Here is a 12,073-nt window from a genome sequence, read left to right as displayed (position 1 = left end):
TTCAGATTCTGTCTTCTAATTGGTCATCAACAAACAAAATGTAACGCTGCTCCTTTTTAGAGCAAAATTTTCCTATTTTCATGATTTTAGGTGAAACTGCTCCCTATTTTCATCGATTTTCTTTCCCCAGCTCTAAGTTTTAGTGTATTGAAAATCATTTGTAAGGGGTTGGAATTTCTAGGAGCAGTGTGGAGGACAAACCCAGCGCTTTCATTGTACAGTTTTGGCAGAGATTTTAATGAAATGATGCAGCTCTGATTCCTGAGATCCATGTGATGTGAGTTTAGCATATGTTCTTCTTACTGTTTCATGAGTAAATTGTTATGTTTTCAGTTCATTCATAATATTTCCATCTGAATGTTTTTAAGTAAGAAAGGTAGAATTCAGTTTATTGCTCTACCTGGGAAAAACATTCACCCTTTGTGTGTCTTCTTCTGTCTGAAAAGGATTCATTATACATGCCCTTTTCAACTTCTCAATAGTCTGTCCACTCCATATCATTTCAGTTTGATTGCAAAACCTCATGCCTATCTTGCCTCACGAAATAATCCATACCTTTGATTTAATTTCTTATCTATTGTTGTCCTTTGGTCCCATACAGCCAAGAAAATTAAGTCATTCAATCAATTACCTCTCTTTCATATCTATTTACTAGCCTAAAATTAGTTCTCATTTTAAGTCATCTCAGACCCTATTGAGTATTTTTACTGAGTTGACCCGAAGAGAGCCCTCTCCTGTCCTCATAGGGCTAGCTACGAGGCTGAGCATGGTTTGATGTGGACCTAGAACCTTGTCTTTTCAGCCTGAGGCAAATCTAGGCTCTAACATCCACCACTCCAAGAATATCTATCAGTTATGAAATTTTCTTTTCAGTGAAATACTTGGTGAAGATGTCTGCAACCTTCTGCTCAGTGGAGCAGTACTACAATGATATGACTTGGTCACAGATAAGCTCGCGGATGTAATTCATGTGAATCTCGATGTGCTTGGTCCTATGCCTTTGAACTGGATCAATTGATATCTAAATGGACTCCTGATTTTCACAAAATATGAGAGTCAGAAGTGGATATTGAATACCAAACTCTGAGAGAAGCCCCGACAACCAAATAGCCTGTGTAACTGCATTCACTGCACCTCTATACTCTGGCTCAATTGTAGATAAAGCAATCGTAGATTGTTTCCTGCTAGACCAGCAAAAAGGCCCTGAACCAAAGCTAAAAACATAACTAGAGGTGGAATTGCAGTCTGTACCATTGCCATCCCAATTAGAATCTGTGTACCCAATCAATGAAACTAGGAAATCTACAACATAAAAGATACCAAAACTAGAAGTACCTTTCACATATCTAAGGATTCTCTTTGCAGCTTTCCAATGAAGCTCATGGGTCTCCTGCATCTATCTAGAGAAAAATCCTACTACAAAAGATATATCAGGTTGGGTGTGAGTAAGATAAAACAAACTCCCAACCAACTGTCGATATAGTGTACTGTCCACCAAAGGTGTAGTACCCGCATCCTCAAATCTGATCCCCGAAAGAAAGGGAGATGTTGTTGGTTTTAATTTTGTAAACTGAAAGTAGATAAGTAGATCTGATACATACTTACACTATGCCATATTGATCCCTGAAGTAGACTGAGAAACTTCAAGACCAAGAAATAGTGCAACAGTCCCAAATATGTCATGGAAAATCGATCGTGCAATGCTGATTTTGCCAAATCAATAACTCAGTTAAGGTTCCCTATCATCAATAAATCATCTACATAAAGTACTATCAGAAAAAGGGAATCATCATGTTGTAGAAAATAAACATTTGAATCAGATTTGCATCGAATGAATCCAATGGAAAGCAGGAAAGAATCCATCTTTGCATACTAGGCTCTGGGAGCTTGTTTTAGGTCATACAAGGATATCTTTAATCTGCAAAGGAGGGAAAAGGTTTGAATGTATCCCTGTGGCTGCTCCATATATATCTCCTCCTTGATATCTCCATGAAGAAATGCACTCTTCACATCCATGTTATGAACTTCCCATCTGCGAGAAGCAGCAATGGCTAAAACTAGTCGAATGGAGTCCCTTTTTGCAATAGGTGCAAATGTCTCTGTATAGTCTATCCCATGTACCTGTGAGTATCCTTTTGTAACAAGTCAAGCTTTGTACTTTCTGATATCACCATCTGTAGCAATCTTTTTTCGATAGATCCATCGACATCAAACAAGCTTTCTTCCTTTCGGAAGTGGAACGAAGTCCCATGTGTTGTTTTCCATGAGAGTAGAGTACTCTTCATCCATGGCAGCCTCCCCAAGCGGGTTTCCAATAACCTCAGAGGGTAACTGTGGATCTGAACCAAGTTTCATATAGAAATATATGGGAAGCAATGGTTCGTTGGCAGCCAGGGCTTGAGGATCCCCAAAAAACTATAATCTAGTCCTTCTCACATCCGCAGGATCACTGACTAGTTCACCCAGATCTTGCAGGGTTTTCTCTGTCCAAGTTGGAATCTGAGTTGGAGAAACCATGACCTACTCTTGATCCTCTAAATCAGACCCAAAAGTCTTCTCTGATGGCTGCTCTGAAGTGCTCGAAGAAGTTTTGGACTCCTCTTCACCAGTGGCAACAAGCTATTCCTTGGCAAGGTCTGCTGAAAAATCATGCAATGATTCTTCTTCAAACTTCACACTTCAAGCTACAAGTAACTTCTCAATGTGAGAGTCCAGAAATATATATCCTTTAACACTATCAGGATATCCAACAAAGATACATTCAACACTTTGATGCTCCAAAGCATTCCTCTTATCTGTCGGAATGTGAGCCCATGCTCGTGAACCAAAAATGCAAAAGTGCGACACTTTTGGTTTCTTACCAGTCCAACATTCAAATGGAGTGGTGCCTTTGAGTGCTTTGTAAGGAATGTGGTTTTTAATGTATGCTTCACAATTAATAGCTTGAGCCCATAGCTTATGAGCTAATGATTTGGACTGTAGCATACAATTGGCCATCCCTTTAACGATCGGTTTTTCCTCTCCGTGACACCATTCTACTGTGGTGTATATGGCACTATGTGTTGTAGCTGTATACCTGCATCAATACAAAGTTGTTGCACATATTTGTTGAAATAATCCCCCCCATTATCAGTATGGAGTATCTTAATCTTACACCTAGACTCATTCTCAGCAAGTGCTTTAAATTCTATATGGCATTCAAAAACTTCTGATTTTAATTTCAGAAAAAATACCCAAGTAAAGCGAGAGAAATCATCTATAAAGGTGAGTACATATCGATCCTTACTAATTGAAGGCTACGGGAATGGGCCCATGATGTCACTGTGAATCAGCCCAAGAGGTGAAGAAGCTCTCTGTACCTTCCCTTTGTCAAACTTTTTCTCCGAATGCTTGCCAAGAATGCATCCTTGACATACACCGCTTGTGAATTTAATAGCAGGCAATCCTTCTACCATGTTTTCCTTGTTGAGTTGATGGAAGTACTTATATTTTAGATGGCCAAATATTTCATGCCATAACCTACTGATATCATTAGATTTTGATATAAATACAGTGCTAAAAGATTTAGGAACAAAGTGGGAGAAGAAATACAAACGAGAACCGTGATCTGCAATTCCATGTGCAAGTTGTGAGCCCGTGGAAATGTCGGTAATCACTGCAGAGTCTAGAGTGAACTCCACCTTCCTTCCAGAGTTGGAATGAGTGATCTGATATATTGAGAGAAGATTTGTGGATAGTGAGGGAATATGAACCACATTTGTGAAGAAAACCCCTACAAGGTCTACAATTACTTCTCCGCACACCTTTGCAGGTGTGGCATATCCCAAGTAAATTGGGGATCTGGTGCTTTCTGCAATGGAGGAAAATTCATATTTTAATGCAACAATATGGTCTGATGCACCTGAATCAAGGATCCAAGCTGATGGAGTGGATGTGACAGCCATTAAACCATGACCATATCGTGCTCTCCCTCTCCCATCTCCTGTTCCATTATCATCCTTCTCCTTTTCATTCTCGGGCACGGTGAGATTGTGCTGCTGCAATTGCTTAGCCATCTCATCAATTGTTTTCCTCATGCAATTTTCTTTGGGATGAAAACATTTGGAACAGTAGCTGAAAATTGTTCTTTGCTTCTTCTTCTTACCCTTAGGCAAAGAAGAGCTCTCTGAAGATTGTACAGGTCTCTCCTTCTTCAATTCGTTAAATTTACCCTTCCCTTTTTTCTTGTCTCTTCCACTGCTCTTTGGAGCATCAGTAGTTGCAAGTGCTTAGTTATTTGAATGCTTGATGGCACCCATTTGGACTAAATTAGCTTACTCTTGAGTCAATGCTGCAATGAAGTCATTAAATTGAGTCATTTTCCATTTTTCCTAAGTCAATTTATATGCTTGAAAAGACGATACAAATACAGAATATTCAGGGCCTAATTTTGAGAGAATCGAAAGGATGAGTTGATATTCCTCTTTCTTGAATCTGCATGCATCAAGTTCAATGAGGATGGATTCAAACTTGGTGAAGTATTCTTGCAGGTTGCTAAAATGATTTGGACTGAGGGATATGAGTTCATTCTCCAGTTGATGCACTCTCATTTCATCTTGCTTGCCAAATAGTCCTTCCAATGTGGTCCAAACCGCATCGGGAGTAGTGGCTCCGCTGACATGAAAGAGGAGTTATTTGGAAATTGATAGCCATATCAGCCCAATTACTTCATCTAATTTATTTAAATATTGATCTTCTCCACTACAAAAGTCGGTTCACTCTCCGTTCCCATTGTTACCCTATAAAGCCCTTTGCTTCAAAGGAGCAGAGTAATCTCTATGTTCCATTCGAAGTAATTGAAAGGATTTAGAAAAAGTTTTTTGGGTTGAGAGAAATGATCCATTGCTACTTTCTATGCCTCTTGATGATCTATACCTGCAAATAAAATTGTGTACAGTCCACTAGATTTGATGTGCTCTGATACCATGTAGAATTCCTGCAGAAACTCCGATAGATCTAGAATTATAGTTAAATTAAACACAAGTAATTTGTTGATATTCAAGAGAGGAGAGAAAGAATTTGCTCCATAAAATAAATGTATTAAATTAATGAACAATATTAATACATGAGAAACCAAACCTCTAATCCAAAAGGGAGGTGTTTATATAGAAATTGCCGAATCTAGAAAACTAGGAAAAAACTAGTAAAATACTAGAAAAGGCTAAGAAAAGCTAAAGGGAGCCCTAAAATGGCAACATTGACTCAAGACAACCTATGCCAACTATCAGCCATGAGGAAAGCATGAAGAGGGGTGAATTTCCCAAGGAAGGCAACTTTAAAACATGCTAAAATGGTAAGGGGGACCAAATCTTTTGATTTAAGGGGGAATCTTCATGTGGGGCGCCAATCCTCAAATAACTCAAGTGGATGAGGTGTGGTTAGGCATGAACATGCACTTGGATGTCTAAATGGTTTAGGAAAGTGGTTGAACCAATATTTCCATAATATTAGGCCTTTAAAGGCAAAAAACAATGGAAAGTTGGTCCACCGAGCTAGTTTACCAAAAACCAAGTGTGAACATGATTTTTAGTGCATGTGGCTAAGTTAAGGATACTTAGGCTAAATAATAAATGTAGATATTAGGATTATATTCCAACAGAAAATTCCTGGAGAACTAAGATTGTCTTTCCGCAATATAGTCGTTTTGTAGGATCCCCTGTATACAAGTTCAATCAGCTCCCATTCACTCTTCCCAGAAAAAGGTTCTTCATTCAACTTTGCGAGCTGAACTGCGCCTCCATATATAATTTCTTTGATAATATATGGCCCCATCGTATGCAACTGAAATTTCCTCTAAAACAGTGAATTTAATATCATATAACAAGACAATATCATTTACCTTGAACCTGAGAAGCTTGATGTTCGATCGTGCCATGATTTTTCATGCTCCTTCTGTACGAACTGATGGAATCCAGCCAAGAATTGGTTCTCTTCAAGCTCCATCAGTTGTGTGAGATGTTCCTCCAAGGCTTCACGATATGCCATACCTGTGAGAGTTGTTTTGTGTAGACTAGGTGTTATAGCACCATTTACCACTCTTGGTAGATTTGATGCTCTGTTTATGGCCTAGGGCAACCCTTCCTTCCAAAATTGGTCCAAAATCTTAAAACACAATGGTTTATTCCCTATACTCTACTTTTCCCTATGATAAAAGTGTGTACACACGGGTCAGCATATACCCAACCTACGTACATATTTTAAAACACTTAAAAAAATTAAATTTCCTTAATTTCGGGTGGAGTTCACGAGTTTTACCTAGTACTCACCTCCTATTGCCCGTGGCCCAAGTATTTCCCAACTGAAAAAACTAATTTGGAGAGGTATAAATAAACCTCCATGGGAAGGCCTTAAGGGAGAAAAGTATGAGATATTGATACTATAGTGAGATTATCCCTGATCAAGTCTGAAGAATCCCTGTGCCTCCTGCACTCCCCAAAGCTTCAAGAAACCCTTGTTTCCTTAATTATAGATATCCCCCATCTTGCTTGAGATATCCTTGTGTTGGTGATGGAGGAAGATTGTTGAAGGCTGGGAAAGGATGGATCTGGAGGACGTTTCCGCTTGGAGCTAGAGAAAGACTCGGGTTGTATTTCTCCACCTTATCTATAGCTTACTTTAATAAAATGGAATGTTTTTCTGTTTCTGAAATGAAATGTGTTTATGCATCAAAGTTGTGTTGTAATTCGTTTGTGAATCTTTATTGATGTATAATTAGTCATTCATTTATATGATTTAAGTTTAACATCATGTATATCATTTATGTTTCTACTATCGTGTATGTTCTATTTGAATAATTTTCAGGTTTCAAGAACATTGGGAGAAGCTAAGGGTTTGCACCCTGAGGGATCTATCCAAACAAAGGACATCGGGTAAGGACACTCCTACGCAATTTAGTAGATTAAGGATGTTTAATGATTGTTTGAGCATTTCTTGTTGAGTTTTTCCGTATGCTCTATTGGGGTTCTCAAGCCAAAGAGAGTGGTTTCACCCGTAATGGAATTGGCGAATCCCCTGGGGATAACAATCTTGTTATTCCTAGTTTGGGTTGTTTGTTCTCAATCAAGGATCACTTTCTTGATTACTTTCTTTTGCAGTATTATTTGGTCCATTAGTGTCCCAGACATCAAGTCTGATCTTCTTAATCAAACCTTGATTTTTTTTCCTTATAATGATTTGTATACACTTTTTACTTTGTTTACAGTAGTGTATACATGCAAGTTTCTGTAAAGTAGACTCGCGTATATGCGAGTTTCATGTATTAGAAATGCGTGTGCATGCTTTTGTGTTTTTACAAAGTCACGTATACAATCTTTTGGGTTATTTTTTCAAATATTTCTGCCCAGTTAAGTTTGCAGCCTGGTGATTTCTATTGTTGTATGGTCATATGCTGTCTGGAGAATCTATTTTTCCTCCAAGCTTTCTTTTTCAAAATATCTTTCTCACTAAAAAGATTTGGCCTAGGTTTTCTTCTTAAGGAAGTTTGTAGTTTGTATCTTGGTGTTGAAGGCTTAGTTTTGAAGTTTTTGGTTGTTTCGATCTTCAAGAATAGGAAATTGTTTTCAATTTCGTTTTCAAGCTCGGATTTCAAGTTCTCTTTCTCTACTTTCCCTTGTTTGGTGGCCTTATTGCTTTTCTTTCTTTTTGAGAGTTTCTTTTTGACAAGTGTGAAGGTATTTCTTTCTTGGCCTTTTGGTTAGCTTGTCAAAATCGTTTGTTGCTATTTTGGTCAGTCTGTACAGGTTGTAGTCCTTCTTGTTCAAGCTTCGTTCATTTTAGAGTTTATAACTTACAATATTAAAAGACCCCTTATGCTTATTTATTGATATTTTGAGTTTTAGTAGCACTTTTGTGACTTCAAAAAGTTTTTTTGTTTCCTTAAAAGAAAAAACTTTAAAAAACGTTACTTGTGTTTTTCTTTTTCCAAGTTTTTGGTTTACAGTTTCTTTTGTTTTATTGTTGAAAAGTGAATTGCAATCTTTTACAATTTGTTCTTATTTCTTTGAAGAGAGGTTTGTTGTCAAATTTTTGTACTCTTCAGTTTTAAGTTGGCTCATTGTTTCTATAAAGTATTGCATTTGCTTATTAAGGCTGTTTAGGATCTTGCATTGTCATTGTAACTTGCATTAGGGTAGTTTGAATTTTAAGGCATTCTTAGTCTTTTTAGTTTTTGGGTGTCTAAAGATTGTTTTATAAAAGAAAAGAAAAATATTTTTCTTTATTTAAAGTTTTTGTAGAACCCAAGTAGAGGTCACTCTTCATCGAAGAAAATGACTGCATTCATATAGTTATTTTTCTATTGATTTCTTTTGCATCATAAAAACATCATCAGTTTCACTCTCGTAATTTCCCCTAACTTAAAGAAAAGCTATATAAAATCAAGCAATTAATATTATGAACTAGAAATTTTATTGCTTTTATTAGAAAACACCAACAAGTTTAGGTTCATTAGGGCCTTGGATTAGGTGAGAAGAGAGTTAATTCTCCAAGGCTTCTCAAATTACAAAACGTAGAAGTTGAATAAAGAGAGAAACCCAATATCGTTAGAAAGACCGGGAAATCTCTGTGACTGGGAGTTAAGCACAAGGGAGAGGGAAGACAAGGAAGAGAGATACCCCCTCTCCTATTTGTTGGATGTTTCCTCATGACTGTTCCAACCAGATTTTGATACGAGCTGGTATCCATAGTTGCTAATCCTATGAATCACATAGGTGGCTACGGAGGGGAATCTCATGGCACCTGAGGCTAACATTGTATCACATTCATCAGTACTTCTGGAGGGTACCCTTGTAAATCTTGGGTACTTGCGCCAACAAATTTTTTTGTCTAAAGGTCAACATAACTGCTTCTGATACTTTCGCTAGTAGACCTATGGCGTAGTTACCCCAGTATAATTTCGAAAGGCCCTTGATTTTGGCTTTCTTGTATTTTGGTGTCCAGTCCTAATCACCCAGAGCGGAAATACTTGAGAGTTGTTTGATTTCTTGTATCTTTAGGGAGTTTTAGAGAGTTCTCTTTGCTCCTAGTTGGGCTAGCTTTATAACTTTTTTTGAGTCTTTAAGTAGATTTCTTAAAAATAATTCAAAGTGGTTGATCGACCAGCTTGTCGGTCTAGGAGACTTCATGGGTTATCACCTAAGAGTCCTGAGCCTTCTCCGCGAAGGCATAGGAGTAATACTACTAGTGGTTTTCAACCAGTGGCAGCAGGCGCATCAGCTATTGATCCTTTGGTTGGAATCATTGATTCACAAGATATACCTGGCACAAGTAGAGAGTTAGAGAGGAACACTCCAGTTCTTTCTCGAGTCCTCTTCCGGACGGAAGATAATATTTAGGTTTAAGAGCTTTCTGAGTCAATTGTGGCTCCTAATTATCCTCTTCCCCCTAATCATCCAGACGTTTTATTGTACGTCAGAACTCTGACCAATAGTCCTTTGAGACCAATTTTACATCAATCTATTCCTTTGATGACCACTACTGGAAGCATGGCATCCACAAAAAGTGTTACGAGTATGCAGACTCCCATATTTGTACAAGGAGGATGAATAATTGTTATACCTTATATTACTCCTAGCACTGCTATATTTGATTTTACTTCTATTCCATCATTGAGTGGAAGTTCTCAAGTTGTTGCCTCTGGCATTGGCTTTTTCCCTTTTGGAATTCCGACCAGCGCAATTCCTTCGATTCCTTTGGGTATTCCGTCAGCTGCTTCCACGTACATGGTGAGTGGATCGTCTTCTCTTTAGGGTTTCCCATTTAGGGGTGGTCATATACCACATTCCAACCCAACAGTAGGATCAATGCCATTTTCCTTTATAGTTCAAGCTAATAATCCATTTCAAAGTTGGTTGTAGTTAGTGGTTTAGTAGCCGAGAATCAATATTATTTCAATCAATAGGGTAATATGCCATATTATTCTGTCAATTATTTTAAAATAATTTCTCCCTTTGCTAATGCAAGAATCCTTATCAGGGGCTTTCTGCTCCTTTTAACACTTCATTAGGGGGTAACTTTACTAGTTATGAAGGATTTGCGGCAGGAGTTATTCAAACTCCAAATTTTGCTGGATCACAAGGATCTCCTTATGTTTCAGTTGGGTATACAAATTACTTCAGGAAACCTGGTTCCTTCACAAATCCAAGTCATTCTTTTCATAATGTTGGGAGTTTCGCCCACACTAGGTGGAATCCTCAGGGTCCGCCATGACTGTTATAGACATTTTTGTGCCTTACAGCATGAAGCATGAAATGTCCATAATCTAAGGGATCCAAAGTCCCTAAACATGTTGTTCCTACCCCTAGAGGAACAAGGTCAGCAAACCACAGCACTAAATAACAGTTCTCCACCTGAAAACACTAAAAAACAAGCTAATTCTGGAATCATGTCAACTGCTCCACTGAGCATCTGCGCTGAATGTCAACTGCTCCACTGTCTACCTGCGCTGAATGTCAACTGAAAAGAAGGCTACCTGCACTGGGCGAGTTGTGACATGTGGCACATTCATTCCTCAAGGTGTCAATGCCCAGGAAGCTTCCAAAATGACACTTGGATCAAGGAATTCGACTGGTGATGAGTAAGAGGGTCTAGATCTCCAAGTGGAAGCAAGAACCTCCAAGTGGACTCAAGAACTGAAGAATAACTGAAGTGGGAGAGGACACTAGTCAGCTTCATGCCAGCTTCAAGCTGACTCATCCTTTCTCCAAAACTCCTATATATAGAGATCTCTCATGAGGTCTAGGGAGGCTGGAATCTTGTGAATGTAAGGAAGTGCTGTTGGTTTGAGTTTAGAACTATTGGGTGATTTTCTTTGAAGGAGGTGAAGAGGAGATTTCTTTCTGCTGGGAGGTGATGCTGGATTGGGCCTTTTATGGTTGTATCACTTCCTGAACTTTACTTCTTCCATTAATAAAGCATTTGAGGTTCTTCTATATGCATGTGTCTCAATGATGTATTGTTATGCTTGTGTATTTGATTTATTCTAATCCTTGAATCAATTATGAATGTATGCCTCTTGTAGTTTCCCTCTCTTGCCATTTTGCAGGATCTTGGTGTAGCTGGGCCAGTGAAAGAGCAAGGAGCTGGGAGCAAGCAGCAAGGAGAGAAGATTGGATCAACCATTAGCGAAAGACATCGGTTAGTGGATCCCTTTCTCCCCTATTTTACTTTCATAAAGAAGAAATCTTAGATAGCTTTGCTTCGATTGTTGCTGAGGTACTATCACCCTTGGAGTGGGATAGGGTCATTCCGTATTGGATACTTTTCCCAACAACAAATTGGCGACTCCACTGGGGATACTGGCGACTCCAAATTGGACGAAAGTTTGTTTCTGATATCTACAAGCGATGAGTGGTATGGAGATATCATAGTTTATCTCCAAACCCAAAGATTCAGGCCAAACACCTCTCGCTCCAAACAAAAATGTATACGATACCAAGCAAAAGACTACATGATCGTCGGTAATACACTTTACCGTCGCGGTATCGATACAGTTCTGAGGAGGTGCCTTACCCATGAGGAGGCCGAAAAAGCCCTGAATGAATGTCATTGAGGCGCGTGTGGGAGGCATCAATCTGGATATGGAACAACACAAAAAATCTTACGAGCAGGATACTTCTGGCCAACCATGTTCAAAGATTGCATAACCGCAGTCAGAAGTTGCCATGCTTGTCAAATTTTTGATAGCAAAACCAGACGACCGCCCGCACCTTTACAACCGATAGTTGCTGTTGGGCCCTTCGCCAAGTGGGGCATTGATTTCATGCAATGTAACCCCACCTCAACCGGGGGGCATGGGTATATTATAGTCGTTGTTGACTATTTTACCAAATGGGCCGAGGCGATGCCTACATTGGATAACACTGGTGAAACAGCTACCCTTTTCTTTTTCAATCATGTAGTTGCCAAGTTCGGCGTACCACAGGCTATAGTTACAAATCATGGGTCGCATTTTCGCAATCACATGATGGTCGAATTAGCTGCCAAGCTAGGGCTATCTCACGACAGCTCTACCCCATATTATCTGCAAGCCAACGGA

Source organism: Pinus tabuliformis, chromosome 8, assembly GCF_031772625.1.
Source record: "Pinus tabuliformis cultivar Carrire ecotype Pingquan chromosome 8, CPIR1, whole genome shotgun sequence".
Classification (NCBI taxonomy): Eukaryota; Viridiplantae; Streptophyta; class Pinopsida; order Pinales; family Pinaceae; genus Pinus; species Pinus tabuliformis.
Note: the sequence above shows the minus strand (reverse complement) of the source record.